The sequence below is a fragment of the Phyllostomus hastatus genome, unplaced genomic scaffold (genome assembly GCF_019186645.2).
Source record: "Phyllostomus hastatus isolate PE091 unplaced genomic scaffold, TTU_PhHast_1.1 phas_contig_159, whole genome shotgun sequence".
In the NCBI taxonomy this organism is placed as follows: domain Eukaryota; kingdom Metazoa; phylum Chordata; class Mammalia; order Chiroptera; family Phyllostomidae; genus Phyllostomus; species Phyllostomus hastatus.
In genome coordinates this window covers 28,432,023-28,451,334 of record NW_025333640.1, presented here as the reverse complement: position 1 = coordinate 28,451,334, position 19,312 = coordinate 28,432,023, and the positions used below count along the sequence as shown (strand labels likewise).

Sequence of the window (19,312 nt, the reverse complement as noted above, 5' to 3'; positions counted from 1 at the left end):
TCTCAGCCCACACAGTGGGTGAACTTTCTGACAGATCATTTCTTCAGTGAATGAATAGCCTTGGTTTTCCTGCCTAATAAGCTGGTACCACGAGCATCAAATCTTCATCTCCTCTATTAAGTGAAACTATTCCCACTGCCCTCCTACCATATTCTTTCATTAGGCAAGTACCTTAGGTCAGAGTTTCTTTTACCAATTATAGGCCTCATCAATTCCCCAATCTGGGTTTTAAAAGGCTCTAATAGGAATTTAAGTTCCCTATAACGAACCAGCAATTCCGTTAGGAAAAACATCAGGGAAGAAAAAGTGGTTTCAGAAGCCAAGAGAAAACACACATGCTCATCCATTCGGTGCTACCCTGTACCCAGTCCTCTGAGAAGCAGTAAGGGAATGAATGTGGGCCCCCCTTCCAAGGGGCTCCCTGCGAAGCATAGGAAAACAGCTGTGCGGTGCACAGAGAGCTACAAGAAGGCAAAAATCCTCAGCTCCGGGAGAAGGAACCGACCACCTGGAGGACCAGGAAGGGGTTGCCAACGAGATAGCATTAGTCCATCCGTCAGTTGGCCAGTGGACACCTGTTAAGGCAGGTGCTCTGTCAGGTGTTAAGGACCACACTCTAGCTGGGATGTGGAGGAACAAGAGTGTTCTGCACCAAGGAAGGGCTCGAGAGAACACGAAATCAGGAGAGGGGGTGCCTGAGGTGCTCATTCACCAAGGTGGGCACGGGAGGCTTCTTGGAGGACTGGGAGAAAAACACAGCCATGCAAAGCTCCAAACCGAAAATTGCCATGGTTGAGGGACAGGAAGAGGGCGATGTCCCTGAAGCACAGTGATCAAAGAGGATAAAGAAAAGTCACACAGGTTCCTTAGGGATCAGCGTCTGCAGGCCTCTGGCTAACGTGGTTGGAAATTGACATTTAATCGTTAAGTGGGAGCCACCAGGGAGCCATAAGAGGGAATGATGTGGCTGCTGCAGGCCACAGGCAGTTCCGTCTGGAACCCGAGTGACAACTGGTGTGAGAGCCGCAGTAACAGTAGGCCAGGGGACTGCCAAGGAGCCCGTGGCTGTAGTTCAGGTATGCGTGACGGTGGCACTAATCCAGGGAAGATGTGGTGGTGACGGGACTACGGATAAGAAGACGGTGACGATGACTGAGGTCTGGGATGTGTTTGGAGGTGAGCTGGCGGGATGCATGAATGAATCGGACCCGGAATGTGAGGAAAAGGGAACTCCAGGGCCCCTCTGAGGTTTGGTCTGAGCAGCACAGGAAATGGTACTTTCACTGAGGGGACTACTCCTGCGAGAGGGGGAGAAAAAAATGGAGAGTTTTCTGGTCCTGTTGAGTTTGAGATTCTACTTGGAAATCCAGCTGGGGCGAAGCAGATAATGGGGTATACAAGTAAAGACAGGAGAAGGGGAGAGGTTCAGGCTGGGGAGAGAAATGCATGAGCTGTCACGTAATAGATGACTCTGACACTGTCTGAACACCCTGAGATGAATCATTCCACTCACATTCATGAGGCGTCTGCAATGTGGGCAGCAGATACTTGTCTTTGTGCTGGGATAAGTAGGACGGCCGTCTTTAAGGAGATTACGACAGAGTGTGTGTGTGTGTGTGTGTGTGTGTGTGTGTGTGTGTGTGTGTCTGGGGCGGGCGTGAGACATAAATCAGTGAAACATGCAACAGAAGGAAATAGCTACAAAAGAGACCCAAGCAAATCGGAGTGGGAATACAGTGAAAGATGTGATTAATTCCAACTGAACCATCTGTTTTCAGAGGCCATGCCATTCTGGGTGACTCTTAAATAATGTGTCGATCCTCCTCGGTGGGTGAAGAGGCAAAGGGTCTAAGGTCAAGTGTGGGCAATAGCGGGGAGGAGCGAAAGCAAACAAACACAAAACACCTGCGCAGAGCAGGAAGGGATGAACAAATAGACACGACACAGTCCCCAGTGGGAAAGGAGCTCAAGGCCTACGGAAGGAGAACTATGTGTACACAAACAATAAAAGGGGACGACCAAGGGGGTCCGAGAAGTGTGCGGATGAACTCGGACAACAAACTGATACCACAGAAGCCGATGCTTCGAAGACCCAGGCCAGCAATATAATTGCCCGTAGGACCCCAATCCAGAGGATGGACACTCTTAGAAATAGATGCTGTAGAGTGAACTAAGGGCCTCCTCCCAGACCAGACACAAGAAAGAGATGAACCGGACACACTAGGCTATTACACCTGCACATTCTCAATAAGAAACAGATCTGTGCTACCTCTTGCTCTTTGTCATACACCATGACATTAATTTGACTATAATGAATATCAGCAAAGGAATCAGAACAATAGCGTGATTTGACGGTAGACATCAAATCCAAAGGTCAAGGCTTTCTACTAAAAAATTACCTTATTTGCATATACTATTGCATGCAAACCATTGCTGAGGGCCACAGAGCCTACAAATGACAGGCTGTCTGCTCACCATGTACTCATACACCTGTACTGCAAGGTGGCAGAATGCTCTAATGGACTACATGTTGTTTAGTATTAAAAATCCCATCAGCTACACGCATGTATGCCCACAAGCATGCACTGCTACTCTCACTATATTAGACATACTGAGATACGTCTTCACCTGAGAGCTCCTGACTAAACTATGTTTTTACAGGAAGAGTTAAAATTTGCCTGAGCTCTGATGTTTATACCCTTGCTGGGCAGCAGACACGACAGAAGATACCCGCGTTTCGTATTCATTTCCAAGTTCCTGAGGTTCCATCATCCTTAGAGCATCACGGAGCAGAGATGTGTGAAGAGGAAACACGCGGGCAAGAAAATATTCTTTTGCCAGTGGTGGCAGGAGGGCAGGGATCCAAATGTCTGCTTGTGCTGCTTCCCCAGAAACCGAAATTGATCTGGGTTTCCAGAGGGTGAGAGACATCTGGTCCTACGGATAACAGTCGTGGATGCCTGCCCTGCGGAAGTTAATCCTACCCGCCTGGGTTGGCCTCACGCATCATGATACCAGACAGTATTTAAAACTGAGCTGATAATAGCTAGAAGAAAACCTGTGTGCGTTTTGGTGCATGTCTTCATTTTGGGGTTTTTTTTTAACGTTTTTAGTGTTTTGTGCTTTCTTTTTTTACAAAGAGAGAAGAGTGCATGTGCACAGATACAACCTCAGAGGCTTTTCTTAAACCCATTCCTCACGGAGCTCGGCAATCACTTCCCCCTTCCTATCTGGAGTGTGTAATCCCAAGACGGTCGGAGAGAAACTCACCATCTGGACATCATAAGAAAACAACCAGCTTTTGAGGCCTGCCTGCAGCCACCTGAACCAACGCGCTGGCAGTGGAGCTGGGTGCGACCGCTGCCGTCACTGCATGCGAGATGAAGATGCCTTCAGGTTCATTCTCACCCAACTGTTGTTCTTCACGGTGGCATTCCTTTAGCCTCTACGTGAAGATCAGTGAGCAGTGCTCCTACCCCCCCACCAAGGGCAGGTTAGTCATATCTGGGGACCTCGAATAATCATGAAATTCTCCTTTTAGTCTGAATTGAAATCTGCTGCAGTGTAACCTGATCAGTTTGTTCGTGCTCGGCCACTGGGGACCACACTGGGCAGGATGCCTTTGAACTACCTGAGGGCAGGGATTGTAAGTACTCCAGTTACAACCTCTCCAGAAGCATGTATTCAATGATAAGTCTCTCATAACCACCACATTTTGCCATGTATAATGCACACTTTTTGCCCAAATTTTTTTAGGGAAAAGAAAGAACATGCCTTATACATGGGTATAATGATTGCATGCTATGGGCATACTAATCCCATGTACAACATACACAGAAACATGGGTGCACATTACACACAGCAGAATACAGTACCCTCTATTTTTAATTAACCATTTCCTCTATAACCTGGTTGCCAGTCACTCACAAATTTTGCCTTCTGTACTTCCTGTTCATCTTTTTTTTAAAAAATAAACCCTTTATCTTACGTATCTGAGACTTGCAAACGTAATGGTTTCTCCCCATTAGCAATAACGTTACTGACAGGGTTTTGCAGGCGTTATCAAGCTGAGCAAGTTCCCCCATTCGTAGTTTGGTTACCGTCTTTACCATCAATGAGTAGTGAATTTTGCCAAATGCTTTTCCTGCATCAGTTGATATGAGCCTATAATTTTTCTTCTTCAGCCTGTTGATGTGGTAGCTCCTGGTCTTTTAAACCGATGGTAACCCTTGTCCCCCCACATAGCGTATGATGGTAATATTACCTGGTCTGTTTCTACTAATATAAATAAAACATGTATTAACTTTCTAACTGGATTAGAAATTTTTGTTTGACATCAACATAAGCCCCATGCTTCTTTTCCCTCATAAATTATTCTTAATTTAGATATCTTCCACTATATTCCCGGAGTTGGGCTTTTATTCCTCACTATGTTACATTTATTGTTAATTTTACTGTATATTCATTCAACAAGTATTTACTGAGTGTGTTCTATGTTCCATTCAATTCTAAGGTGCTGGGAATTAAGCAAAATGGGCAATGTCCTGGCTCTGGTGGAGCATGCATTCTGGTGGAGGGGACAAAGCATAAATAAATCGATCACAATATACAATGAATGCTAATAAGTACCATGAAAAACAGAGCAAAGTCTGGCAATAAATAGGAGTAAGAGAGGTCACTGAGCATGGTCAAGGGGGGTTCTCCCATTTAATATGATACTTGAAGGATGAGAATTAAGTGTATTGAGATTTTTCCTTTGAATCCTGCCATCCAGCGTGTTTTCTCATTCATTCACAGCTCTGCATTATTAAAAACAATTAACAGGGCAAGACCAAGAACCGAGCTTATTTGCTTAGAACTGTCGACTCATCTAAGAGGGAACTACATTTCCCAGAATTCCTTTCTCTGATGGCTCAGAGCTAAGACTGGTCACAAGAAAAATTGAGGCAAGACTGAAAGGCATCAAAAAACAGCAGCCATGTTTACGCTGCAGAGGTTGGCATTGGGCCACGTGCTTCCAAGCGACTACAGACAGATCAGTGGTGACTTTGCGGCGGACCTTGCTGGCACATGGCACCTGGAAGAGCCACACTCCTTCAGCTTCTCCAGCGCCCACGTCAGGTGCAGCTTTGGGCCTCAGCTTCTCCTGCCAGATACCTGTGTGCCTTCGGAACCGGACCCTTGGAGGCTGAAGCAGGATCCAGACCATCCTTGTTCCAGTTTGTCCCTGCGACCCCCCCCTTCACATCCACCTCTCCCTGTGGGTGTTCTGCGGTGCTGACTTCGGCCCCAGCAAAAGCAGCAGCCTTACATAAACACTTTAACCAGCTGTAACCACAATTACACAATCAATCCCCTATTTCCTATTACTCCTGGGGCCTCCACTTTACAAATGAACCCTGATTGACGTAGGGACCCACCATCAACGCCTTTCCTCTCACTGCTTGTGATTCAGCTTGGAGGGGATCATCATTCGACCAACCATGCGTTCATTTGGCCCTGCTGTTATCAATCACACATTCCTGCATGTGGCCCGCCAGAATGTCATTAGAAGACATGTAAATACCTAAAATCAAGACCATCACACGTACAGTTTTACCTGGGCCTCTCTGTCTTAGAAACACATTCTAAGAAAAAAAATAAAGTTAATTTGGCATGATTTCTGGTGCTCGTCATTTTCTTTCTAAGAGGTGACAGGTCACCTGTTTAGCAATTCCTTCCAGAGTCTTGTAGGAAATTGCTGTCAGACTCACTACCCAGTAATGTTGAGAATTTATCTTTTTGTTTCTTTGAAAAGTAAGGCGCCTCTCCGGTTCCCTGTGATTCTTCAGAGATTACTGTCAGAGCTTCTCTAATCACGGCTATAAATTTTTTCTGTGCCCCAAGGATATAATTTGTCTGACCCTGGAGACTTGTATTAATTTAAAGCGGTCTGACGTGCTCTTGCTGTTTTTTGTCAAGATTCTTACCAGCCGTGGGCTAAGGTCTATTACCCACTTGCTTAAGCCATAAAAATAAATAAATAAGTTTGGTGCAGGCCCTAGAAGAAGCAACACTGCTTGGTATGTGGTATATTGTGGTGCTTCTCAAACACTAATGGGCTTATAAATTACCCAGGGTCTCACTACAATGCAGGATTGTCTTCAGAAGGTGTGGGTGGGGCATGAGACTCTGTATGTTAACACGCTCCCTGAGGTGGTGCTGCTGCTGGCCCCTGGACCACTTGTTGACCAGTGAAAATACAGTGAGAAGCAGGGGCAGTTTTCCTGGGAAGCTAATGAAGCTTGAGGGCCATTGTTTGATCCTTGAAGTTGCCAGGAGCTACAGAATATTCTAGGTGAATGAGAGGAAATGAGGCTGCATCTAGGAAGCATTTCTATAGAGAAGCGTTTCTGGCAAAGTACTTAGAGATCTCAGAAGAAAAGAGACCTGGATCTCTGAGGTGTGAGTGATGTGTTGTAACTTCTCTCATTCTAAATATTCAATGTGCATCTAATGTTATAAATGATTATCTTGTATTGTCTTATTCAAAGTGGGCCCCCCAAAATGTATACCTTTCATAGCCAGTAGACCTGAATATATCCCGGGGAAGAGAAGGGAGTTCAGAGCCACCCAAACTCAGATCTGCCAGTTAAGAGTGAGCTGGGGCAGACACATTCTGGCCTGGGATTGGGGATGATCATGCGCAATGACTGGAACTCAGTTCGAAGCTACTTTTAATCTGATGTATTCCTAAAGCATCAAAAAGCAATGCAAAAAATTGCTAGGAGTAATGAGATGGGGAATGAATGTCTACATTGCTTTCCTTATAGCCTGGTGGGCGTGCATCCAAAGCTTGGTGGCCTAGAAATCTGAGTGAAGCAAGAGGCCCACCTGGGCAGTGTTCTACAACTGCGGACTTTCATATTTGGTGGGCAGACCCTATGATGGCCCCAAATATCCCTCACCTCCTTGCGTTAAGGTCTTTGTGTAAATTGCTCCCCTTGTAACTTGCTTCTAGTCAATGGAATATGGCAAAGGTAACAGAACACACTCCCGGAACTACAGTGATCACAGACAAACTCTCCCACTAGCCTTGAAGAAGAAGTCACATACGAACTGCCTATGGAGAGAGTCACATGTCAGGGAACTGTGGGGGCCTCTTGGAGGCCAAGTGTAGTCTAGCCTCTTGGGCCTCAGTTCTACAACCCCAAGAAATGGAATTCTGCCAGCAACCACATGAGCTCAGAAGAGAACCCTGAGGTCCAGATAGGAACGTATCCCCACCAAGTCCTTGACTGCACCTTGGTGACAATGAGCAGAGGACCCAACCCAAGCCATGCCCAGGTTCCTGACCCACAGAAACTATGTTATAATAATATGTGTTGACTTAATGCACTAAATTGTTAGTAATTTATTACACAGCAACAGAAAACCGATATAAAGCATCAAGCTACTTTGGCACCCAAAATGAGGAAACAATACTCCTTCGGAGGGAGGCACGCCCACCAGGCCTAACACCCTGATTCCGGAACACAAAGTCCTCACCATCCAAGCCCTGGAGCTACCTCCCTGTCCTCTCAGCCTGCCTTTCTGGGCCTAGGAATCTTCGTGTATGTCTTTAGGGCCCTCCATGGCAGACACCGGCATAGCCTACGAGAGAGACAGGCTATGTAATTCCTGAGATCTAGTGCAAAATGAAAAGGTGGGGCCCACTTCAAACTGTTTAAAGAATTAAGGATGGTGATAGCAGGGCATTAAACCAAGCCTTGGGCGCATCTAAGAACAGGATCCTGTTCCTAGCTGGGTCTCACCACTACATTAGACATGCCCTGAGCAAACTGTTTCAAGTGGGCCTCAGTGTGCTCATCTGCAGAAGACGGCGTGCGGTCCTGGCAGCACCCAACAGTGTGAAGTGTGTGTGTGTGTGTGTGGAAGATTCTGGTTTAGTTTAGGGACTCCATGAATTCTCACTATTTTTTAACCTTCCTTTGGGTCTTCTTATGGTTGAACCATCAGCCTCAAACACACACATACATCCTTCTTATTGTTTTTTTTCCTCTCTCTAAACACAGAGAATGTAGTAACTTTAGTTCTGCCAAGACACACTGGTCACAGGGAAAACCAACAGGCGATGATTTCTTCTGAGACTCATTACTTGTTCTCAGATCCTTCTTCCTGCTTTATCATTTTTAAAAATTGGCAAGATACATAAAGACCTAGAGCACAGATTTGGAAATGTGAACATTTTTAAAAATAGATCTTTGTCATCTCACTACCCTACTCTGACTGACACTCCAGCAGTTAGAGAGCCCGCTCCCATCTAGGGTTCCCCAGCAACACAGAGCCCTCTGCCCTGTGTTAGGGACCTCACAATGGAGATTCTCAGCTGGGTTAAGCATTGGGGTGGAAGGAGGAGCTGTAAGAATCCAGGCAGGCAGGTAGACCAAAAAACACTCTGGTGATTCTGACAAGGCAAGTATAAAACTCATCACCACCACTTGGTTCAGAATCTTATTTTAGAAAAAATTTCCATACCGTTTGCCTTCTAGGGATGGACAGGGTTATGTTTTTTTCTGTATCATTTTTTATGAGTCTGCGGCTTTTCACAAATTGCAATTCCCTGACCTCTCCATCATGCAAATTTTCCTTCAGGCAACATACGACTTTAATATTGGATGAGAGATCTTTTCACACACACGGAAAGATGATGGAAGGCCTGAATTCAGAGCATTCATGCTTGCTCTCCCCCATGAGTGTGAGAACTAGTGCAGCCCCAGAGGAGTAAGCTGAATTGCCAACTTATTTTAAGTTATATGAACAGGAAAGGTAACTTTCTATGTGCATTAAGTAGAGTTAACATGCCCGATTCCCAGGCGACCACGGCAACAGCCCAGCCCTCCTCAGTCACTAACAGAATCACAGCCAACTGTCCCTGGCATCTTAAGATGAAATTCAGAATTCTTTTCCTGAGACAATTTTATTAATGCCACTTATCAAAATTGACATTATTGAAATTATAACTTAGGTTTATTATAATGTGTTCAATGGTATTTTGTGGGCTAACCTAGCACTACACATTGGAAAGTGTTTAATTTTTGTAAGGTCCCAAGCAAGTCATTTACAAACAAACTTTTGAAATATGAACACCTCATTTGGGGTCTATATGAATCTATAACATTTTAAACCATCAATAATACAGACCAAAGAAGGTTGCAAAATAAGAAAATGGTTTCTTAGTGATATGTTTACTATCATAGCAAGAAACTTTTCTTTCTATTCTTATGCATCTGTGATTCCCAGCGATTACTATTATCATTATCATTTTGTACCAATACATTACACCAATGTCAATATCGGTATGTCGTCCCTCCCTCTTTTCCTATGTTCCGTGTCCACAGAATAAAAAGTGGTGGCTGAAACCACGAGAGGTGGCTCCATGCTCCATCTAAGAGATCAGAAGGCTATAGTTGGCTTGTGAAGAATCAAAGTAGACTTGGACTATAATGAGATAAAAAATGAACAAACAAAGGAAAAGAAGGAAAGAAAGGTCTTGGCCAGGTGGCTCAGTGGGCGGAGCCAAGTCCATATATCAGAAGGTTGTGGGCTCAGTCGCCGGTCAGGGAACAAAACCTGGTTGGGGTGCTCATGGCAACAGATCGATGTGTTCCTCTTTTCTTCCTTCCCATCTCTAAAATTAATAAACATATCCTTGGAGGAAGATTTTTTTTAATTTAAAGAAAGAAAGCAGAAAGTATAAAAAGAAAGTTAGAACACCATTAAAACTACATGGTGTCATGGGTCCCGGGGCAGAGAGCACCCACGGGAGCAAAGCAGAGGAGACGGGACCTGGGGGAGCAGAGCCAGACGCGCAGCCGGCAGCAGGTGCCCACAGCTCGGCGTGCTCCTCAGACAGAGCAGCTCCTGTTTATTAAATAAGACTCTTCATCTTTATAGTCACAGCAGAGGAAGAAAGAAGAGGACAACTTCTGGCACCTCCGTGACAGCTTAAATAAGTTCAGGTTCAATTTAGAGAGAATTACATCTTTTCTCTAAGTGAACATTATTTTCACAGTTTATTAATGTCAATCCACAGAGCTAAGTGTCTGCATCTTCTCATATGACAAAATCCAGTGCGGTTTCTCATCCTTGACCCTCAACGAAATTCCAGAAGAGTGATGATGACAGTTTCAAGGAAGGCTGAATATCAGAGGGAATTGAGAGACAGAGGTGGATCAGATACATTTTCGGGGTAAAGTCAATGGGACGTACACCAAACAGAAAATGGTGATGAAAATAGGGCCAAAAAGCAAAGTTACATTGACTCGATATATGCTGAGGGCACATACGTTTAGCACTAAGGAATTAAGGCATTGATAAGCTCAAAAAACAATTTTCCACTTAAACCAAAATTCAATTCTGTCTAGACTGAATCTGATCTTAATGTACTTCTCATAAAGGTGTCAGAAGCTGGACGACGGCTTCTTTTTTGGTTGTGAATATAAAATTAATGAGACTAGAGAGGGTGCCTATGAGCTCGTTTATCTCAAGACCTTAGAGGATTTAGAGAAATCAATCTCATAATTCTCGCTGAATTTGTGAGCTAAAAAGTGCTTTTAAAAATGCACAGTATCATTGCCGGGGTTCTTATGTGCATGTGAGACAGTCTTAAAACTTGGCAGGTTTTCTTTTTTTATTGAATTTATTGGGGTGACACTGGTTAACAAAACTTACAGGTTTCAGGTGCTCAGTTCTACAACACATGATCTGTACACTGTACTGTGCGTGCATCGCCCACGTGAAGTCTCTGTCCATCACCATTTATCCCGCTATACCCTCCTCACCTCCTCTACCTCCCTCCCCCCGGGGCAGCTTTTCAACAAGACAGTGGTGGGAAGGGTATTGGTGTAAGAGGGAAGCAGCAGGCGTCGAGGCTGTGTTTTCAGAGATTATCCCACAAGGGTGACTAGGTCAGCACTTCTGCCTCCAATCATGAGAAAACGACCTGCACTCCACCAGTCCCTCACGCGTCCCCGCTGCAGAGGAGCCGTCCTCCTGCTGCTGATCCTATTCCCACGGGTAGGTGGGCCTCCTCGCCACTGGTTGTCCTGCTGTGAACAAACTCTCGCTCTGCGTAGCTATAATCGGAGGCCACACCTTTCAGCCATCATGTGAAGAAATCTCTGTACAGCCAGGGTCATTCAACACGGACTGAGTCATCTTCCAAGACAGTGGTTTTCCTGCCTCCAGAAACACCCAGGATAAGATGCAAATAGGTAGTGGATGGCCGTGGTTAGATTAGATAAACACTTCCCATTTATGAGTTAATTACATTTGAGACGTATAAAGCAAATCAAACATGAAAAAATCAGATGGGATGGAAGACTTTGCAAAGGAGAAAAGAATCCATAGGTTCAGTGAGAATGAATCTTTATAAATTAGGATGTAAGTCTTCACTTAAGGTGCATACCATGGACACTACAACTTTAAATGTAACAAATGTAACAATAAAATAAAAGGAAACATCATGAAAATGGACTTTCCATGAGAAAATAAGCATTCACAATAAGGATTCTTTAAAGTGTCCTTTAAAGAAGTACTAAAGGAAGACCATACTTTACTTACAAGTCAGTTTCAGCTGGAATGACATGTTTCTTCTCTTTGTCTTGCTAACCATTTTTAAAGCAATGGTATTTTAAATAAAGCTGGATATCTTCCATACAAGTAACGTTCATGTCAGAGGGAGGACTGAAGCACCATGGAGAGACCATTTTCACTGACCTGGCTTCCTCTCCCCTATTCCCAGCTTTTCATTTGCAGTTTCATTTTTTATGCCTCCCTTGTGGAAGTTTAATTTTTAGACACCATATTTTGCTACATTGGGATTATGATAAACAGAAATTTAGAATTCTCTGTATACTCTGAAAAACATGAAAATGATAGCAAATATGCATTAGCAAGACTAGAAAGTGTAGCAAGTGACCGGCTTTCTCCTGAGCCTCCCTACCGCTTTCTCACTGAGGAGGTGGGCTCAGCACCGGCCCCTGAAGGCACTAGGGTCTGGTTGGCAAAGAGTCAATGAAGAGTGCGGAGAGAGGAAGGGGGTGGTTGACAGCTGGACAAGGAGCATCATTGGACTACAAAGAATAAGGGATAAGCCCTGGCTGGCATAGCTCAGTGGATTGAGCGTGGGCTGTGAACCAAAGCATCGCAGGTTCAATTCCCAGTCAGGGAACATGCCTGGGTTGCAGGCCAAGGCCCCCAGCAACCGCACATTGATGTTTCTTTCTCTCTCTTTCTCCCCCCCTTCCCTCTCTAAAAATAAATAAATTAAATCTTTTTAAAAAAGAATAAGGGATAAATTGCTTTCTAAAAAAATAACATTTTTTAAGATTCTAAGGCTACGAGGAATGCCAGAAACTTTGGTTTCAGCTCCTTTATCTAAAGAGCTTAGAAGTCATGATACATAGGCTTAGAGCAAGAAAAAGCTTTAAAAACTAAAGATCAGCACCTATTCTTAGACCAATCGGAGAAATGAGGTTGCAGGGCAAGTCACCACCCCAGAGTCTGCAAATACAGAAAACCACAGCCAAGGACAGTCTACCTGGAGCAAAGCTGTGGGAGCCGTAAACTGCTAAAAACACCCTAAGTGCACACACGAAGTGAAAGAACCCATCTGAAAAGGTTACATACTATGTGATTTCAATCATTTGATATTCTGGAAAAGGCAATACTAGAGATATTTTTAAAAATGAGTGGTTGTCAGGAGTTTGGAAGGGGACAGACAGGGATAAATAGGTAAAGCACATATGACTTTTAGGGTGATTGAACTATTCTGTACATCACTATAATAGTGGTTTATGACCTTACACATTTTCTAAAACCCATAAAACACAAAACAAATTTAAAAAAAGAATTTATCATCAAACCACTTATTAATAGTGCTGTCACTTACCATTTAATCATTAAATAATATATTTCACATTTGTTCACTATGTATCCACACATACATTTCTGTTCCTATTGTATCAGCTTCATTCATAACCTGAACAACACCTTGATCCATCAGTATTACTTATTCATGGACACAGAACATAAATATTTCACTGCCAAAATATGAGTAGTAATCTACTGAGATTAACCTTTCAGTTATGGGGCAACAGCTAATACACACAACCATATTTTCGGCACTGTACCCGTGGCTTCACAGTGTTAGCACAACTAACACGGACTGAAAGCATAAAGGACTCTCCCCGGCACTCTCGCTCTCCTCGCCATGTGCAGCTGACCAACCACCTTGTAAGCTCTGCACTCACGCTGTAGGTGTGCTCGTGTGTGATTCTGCCACTAACACTGTGATCCCACAGTCACTATGGAAAGTGTCTAAGCCAAATCTTCTTGCTATCATTTGTGTCCTACACATACACCCGACCCCCATTTCTCATGGCCCAAAAAGAAAAAATATGCCTTACATGCAAATTGTCACTCAACAGAGATACATTAGTCTAACGGTATTTTTTTCCTGCTTTTAGTAATTTTACAGACCCAGACAGAAGACAGTTCTTTTCTAGGAATTTAAAAATTGACAGTATTATATAAGTACCAGTCTACAATGCTGACATTTTTCTGCACTGCTTGTTAAAATACTAATTCAACTGTTGAATTCTACATGTATCTCCTTATCAGGAGTCACGCAGCAACACCGCCGTGGAGAAGTGGTGGTGGAGGGTGGGACTGGGACCGGGGGCAGCGTTGGTGAATATGTGTCCCTGACAGCCACCGGCACGGATGCCTCGTGCACCGCAGGGTGGCAGGACAGTGCAGTCACGGGCCATGGCTGTCACCGCCTCAGAGCCGAACAACACAGACAGTGTCGAGGAGTGGACAGCGGGGCAGGCAGCCCCAGGGGAGAGGTTGTGGGCAGAGTGCTGACCCGGAGGCTCCCTGCTCCAGGCCCTGCGGGAATCACTGACAGCCACGATCATATCCTGCCCTGAGCCAAGGCCACGGTGCCTGCTGCCCTCCCACTGTGCAGCAGGGCTGGCGAGGGGGCCCTGGATAGGGAGAAGTCACTGGGAACGTCTGAGGTGATTCCCTGTGTCACCACTGAGAAAGGGGCATCATAGCTATCGACAGCCTCCTCCAACAAAACCTCGCAGGGACACTATTTAAAAATCAACCAATGATTTGGACGTTGTTGGGATGATTCGATGAGTTTCAATGACTTCACAACCTATAACGCCTAGCAAGCTGTCTCATGGGTGGTGACAAATATGCACACACACTGCTTAATTCTGAGAAGCAAACAACACGGATAATTAAAGGCTTAAACAATACCTAGCTGACCACCGAGGAAACATAAAAACAATATGTTACCTCACAGGTGCCTTATTTATGCATATTCATAGTAAAATGAGGTAGAAAAGACATCAGAACACCCAATTTTAGCAAAATCATTTGAGCAATAAAGACTTCTAGAACCCGTAGACGGTTTCCAGCTTCCTCAGCTCCGTGGCCTTGGCAGGCGGCACAGGCAGAAGCGCGACAGCCCCGCGTAAGTACTCGCGTTGGAAGAACGCCCTCTGGGACATCCCACCAGCCACAGATGGAGGGTCTCGCCCAGCCGTTAGATGCCGAAAATTAAAAGGCTTCCCTGGGACCGACACCAAACACATCCGCAACAGAAGGCACACCCAGGCGTTTAACGTCCCGCACCCTGCCTCAGCTTCCCCTCGAGGGCGCGCGATCTAACTCCTCAAAATGCTGAAATTTCAAACCTGTCTCACTGCAGTGGGAGTTTCTTCCCCTCCAATCTGGTGCAACATGCGCCTTTTTAATGACTCCAGCAAGGAGAATTAACACATGAACTGTTCACGTACCAAGACAGTAATGAGAAAAACTAATATCACAATCCCTTGAAACCTTATCAACCCTTCGTAAACACTGTCATTTCAGAATGGAAATTAATGTCTTTTTCTGAACATTCTCATGGCAACCTGCTCTGTCATGCCTCACCTTTCATTTGATACAAGATAAAGAAAATGCCAACGGGGTCTTCTAGGAAAAACCTCTCCAGACGAGTCATCACAGGGAGCTACACTATCTCTGGATGAACGGGGCCCAGAGTTCACCTGGGGGGAATCCGCTGGGTTAGGGCAGTGACTGTAACACAGTGTTTCTCTAGCAGCAATTCCGTCACGTCTTTCCTTCACCCCCGTGTTACTAAGCGAGGTAATGGTGTTTTGTGTTATTCATTTGAGCTTTGCTCGATGCCTTGTCGCTGGCAGTAAAAAGATAAAGAAATAAACAATAACACATAAAAGAAGCTGGCAGTGCTTTCTAGTTACATAGATTATAAATCCAAGCTAATAAAAAGTTTCATTTTAAAAGATTACAGTGGCAGCAGCAAAATAAATGAACACTAAGTCAATATTTCACAATATATTGGTGCCCTATATGCAACGAGAGCACAGAGGGACTGCAACTCTGCCTCTTATGTCTCCCTTCCTGTTATGATGCTGCGTTGTGTGTCTTTGGGCAGCATTTATATTACGGACTGCAATTCTAATACCAAATAAAACACAGTGGTAACTGCTTTAAAAATCATCATACCGATTTCTCTGTAAAGCCTAAAAAGACACTCTACTCCACGCCATCAGACTGTCTCCAGTTTGATGTCGTCCCTCCGGAGGGAAAAGTCACCAAAGAAAGTCTGAACCTTTCTCCAGGTGAAGCCAGGTTGGACAGCGCTGCCCTCTCCGGCCTGAAGGGGCGCTGTGCGCGGGCCATGGCTGGAGCAAGGGACGGAACCGCTGCCCTGGCAGAGGGCTCCCCCATCACTGTGCCAAGGACAGAAGGGGGAGAACGACAAGCAAGCAGGTTGCAGGAATAAATAAAGGCCACACATCCTCTTTCTCTACAGAAGAGACCGCATTTTAAACACATTAGAGTCAAGCACAAGTAAACTGTCCGTGGAAGACTAGGGAATTGCGATGGGAGGGGGGGCGGGTTCCTTCCCCAACCACATCCCCAGGTTCTTCCCAACACTGAGAAGGTTAAAAAATTTCTTAAAGCATGAAGTAATTGGCAAACATATATTAACATAAACTGCAAAACATAAGTCTGTTTTTCTTGAGACCGTATTAACAACCAAATGCTAAGACGAAAATGAAAACGAGGATAGAAAATAGATGTCACTGTCTGGTCAAGCTACCCATGGCTGCCCTGGCCACATAATCTGTCCTCCTCTCCGCAACTAGTTTACACGGTTATCGCAAGAAGAGAGAGAGAAATGTCATGGACTATTGTTAAAACTTTATGTGGCCATCCGAAACACACATAAGACACAGAAGCCAACGGAGTTTCCAGTGGCCAAAGCTGGAACAATTTGAGAAACAAAACTCACAAAATAGTGTGGGATTATAGTTCAAAGCATAAAACAAATGTTCATACCTTCGTACTAATATAAGTGAATAAATAAGTAAATAAATACAGAGAAGAAACAGTTCTCCCATGCAGAAGGATTCCAAATAATGTATGTGGACACCCCGCCCTCAAGGAGGCGGAGCGTAGCCTCCACCCCCCGCGACTCCTGGAGGGTGCGCTGCGCCGGGAGCTCCAGCCGGGGAGTACGGAGAACGGCGTGGAAAGCGTGGGTGGGGGTGGGGGGGTGGGGGGGTGGGGGTTGGAGCGCTCCGACTTCACAGCAGCGCGCTCTGACAGACACCGCCTCACCCAGTGACCAGGGCTCACGCCCACGGGGACAACACGTGCACAGTGTGTGCTCCTGACACGGTACGATGGGAGTGGTCTGGTCTGCCCCCCGAGAACCACAAACCCAGTCGAATCATGAGAAAATGTCAAATTCCCACAGAGGGGCATCCTACAGTGTCCTCAAAGCTGTCCAGGTCATCATAAACAAGTCAGGTCCGAGAAAACCATCATAGCCAAGAGGGGCCACAGGGGACACGACAACTAAAATGTATTGCTGGGTAGGATCTCGGAACAGAACAAGAGCACTTGATCAAAGCTAAGAGAATCTGAGGAAAGTTTGGGCTTAGTTACTAACAATGAATCAACACTGGTCCATTAATCTTAGCCGAAGTATCATAATAATGTAAGATATTATTAAGACTGGAAACTGGGTGTGGCCCCCTGCAAATTCTGGGCTACCTCATAATTTCTCTGTACATCCAAAAGTGTTCTAAAATAGAAAATCTATTTTAATGATAGCTGTGCAAATACAGATCTTTTGTGCCACTCATAATTTTCAGTTTAACAAAACAATTACCTTTCACGCTAGCATTGTATTAAACGTCAGCTGTGATGGAAAAATAAATGGCAACCCAAACTATGCCTTGGCAGGCATTTAGTCACCATTCAATGTTTAACTTTATAAAGACAAATGAAGTAAAAAGCTGGACAAAACACCAGCTTAATGTTATATATATTTACATGCATTAGCTTCATCCTCTGTGTATTTTTCTTTATTGCAAATCCGGTGTCTTGTTTGGAGACATATTTCAAAAATGTAGATGTCCTGCTTTCAAGGATAGGTGAAAACCTACTTCCTAAAACCCCTTTTTTCTCCCATAGGTAGGTATCAGTTTTCTCTTCACTTTTGTAAATTGCTGGCTTTGTACCCAAAACACGATGCTTTTTTTTTCCCCCTTCACAGTGGATCTTGTCCCCTTACTGTGTAAAGAAAGGAAAGTTCTACTTTCTATTGTGAAGTCAGAACGCTAAATTTGTGTCACCGTCATTGTTTCTATGGCAACAGCCCGACGGCAGAAAAGGGATCAGGACCACTCCAGGACAGAAGGAAACACACGTCTCCTGCCCCTGCTTGCGGTGGGAGCTCTCGGGGAGGCACCACTTCCTCTGCACCCCTGGCCGAGTCCTTAGCCATGGGTACCTTTTTGAGCTTCATTTGTTGCTCTCGACTCTTAGGGCTGTCACCTTTCAGCAAGAAAGATGATGCTCAGAAGAGATTAAAGCAGGTTAAACTCCAAGTTCCCAATTTTTATTTCATAAGAAATTATTCCATCAGGAATGTGTCAATGATTTATTGATTGATTGATTGATTGATTTTTAGCCTTACCCAAGAATATTCTTTCCATTGCTTTTTTTTTAAAGAGAGAAGAACACGCAGTGAGGGGGAAAAGAGAGAGGAGGAAAAACACTGATGTAAGAGAGAAGCATCAATCTATTGTGTCCTGTAAGCACCCTGACCAGGGATCGAACCCACAACCTAGGCATGTGCCCTGACCAGGAATCAAACCATGAACTTTCAGTTTACCGGACAACACTCCAACCAACCTAACCACACCAGCCAGGGCACAATGATACTTTTTAAATATGAAATTATGTGTTCATACTTTCCATACCCTTCTGTTAAATCAGCTGTTATAGGAAAAGTTAAGAGTCAGTGGAAGGAAAACAATCTACTTAGTTATTTCCTACAGGCTTAAACTATTTTCTATCTTGAAAAGAGAAATAGTAACATTCCATGGTGCCTAAGTTCTTCAGAAAAAATCATATATCAAAAGATATATGCGTTCATATGTCTGTGTATTATATATATAGAAATGCTCCTAGGTACTATTTGAAATTGGGTTATGTCTTCCTTACAATACATTTGAGTGCTCAAAGTAAAAACCATCATTTTAGGTAACGACCATTTCTTAAGCATCTACTGGGTTCCCAGTGTCACTGCAGACATACAGGGTCTGGCACAAAAAGCCCCTTCTTTATTACAAGCTCTTTTATTACAAAATCATCAGCATGGACTTCCATAACATAATAATACCACCCTTCAAGCAAACCATATGACATTTAAGGTAAAATGTTCAAAATAAAACTACAAATTATTACACCCATATTACTACCCTACCAACCACACTCAGGCAGGCCTTACTTCTGCCGGACCCAGCATATAACCAGATCAGGTATAGTCATGTCTTTCAAATGTGACAACAGAGGCAGAGATCAGACGACCCATCTATAGGTCAAGGAATGCCAAGGGCGGCCAGCAACTCCCAGAAGCAGGGAGAGGGGCAAGGACGGGCCTGCCTTAGAGCCTCCAGAGAGAGAGACCGCCCTGCCAACACCGTGACCTCGGACTTCCGGCCTCCAGAACTGTGGGAGGGTATGCTTCCGTTGTTCTAAGTCACCAAGTTCATGGTGTTTTGTTGCAGCAGCCTGAGGAAGCCAATACAGCGGGTGGGATAGATATACGTTCAAACAAGAATTTCTACAAGAATCAATTCCGTGTAAATAACACCCTTTAAATGCTATATGCACCAGGCCTTCCCCATCAAAATGGTTGTTCTGG

The 19,312-nt window shown here is 44.5% G+C and overlaps 1 protein-coding gene and 1 pseudogene across 1 annotated transcript in view; both read right to left on the bottom strand.

Moving 5' to 3' along the window:
• Positions 1–5,209, bottom strand: part of LOC123813985 — a 33,829-nt pseudogene extending 28,620 nt beyond the window's left edge.
• Positions 1–19,312, bottom strand: part of INPP4B (inositol polyphosphate-4-phosphatase type II B) — a 520,158-nt gene that overhangs the window by 472,939 nt on the left and 27,907 nt on the right. The gene's annotated exons all lie outside the window — the stretch shown is intronic.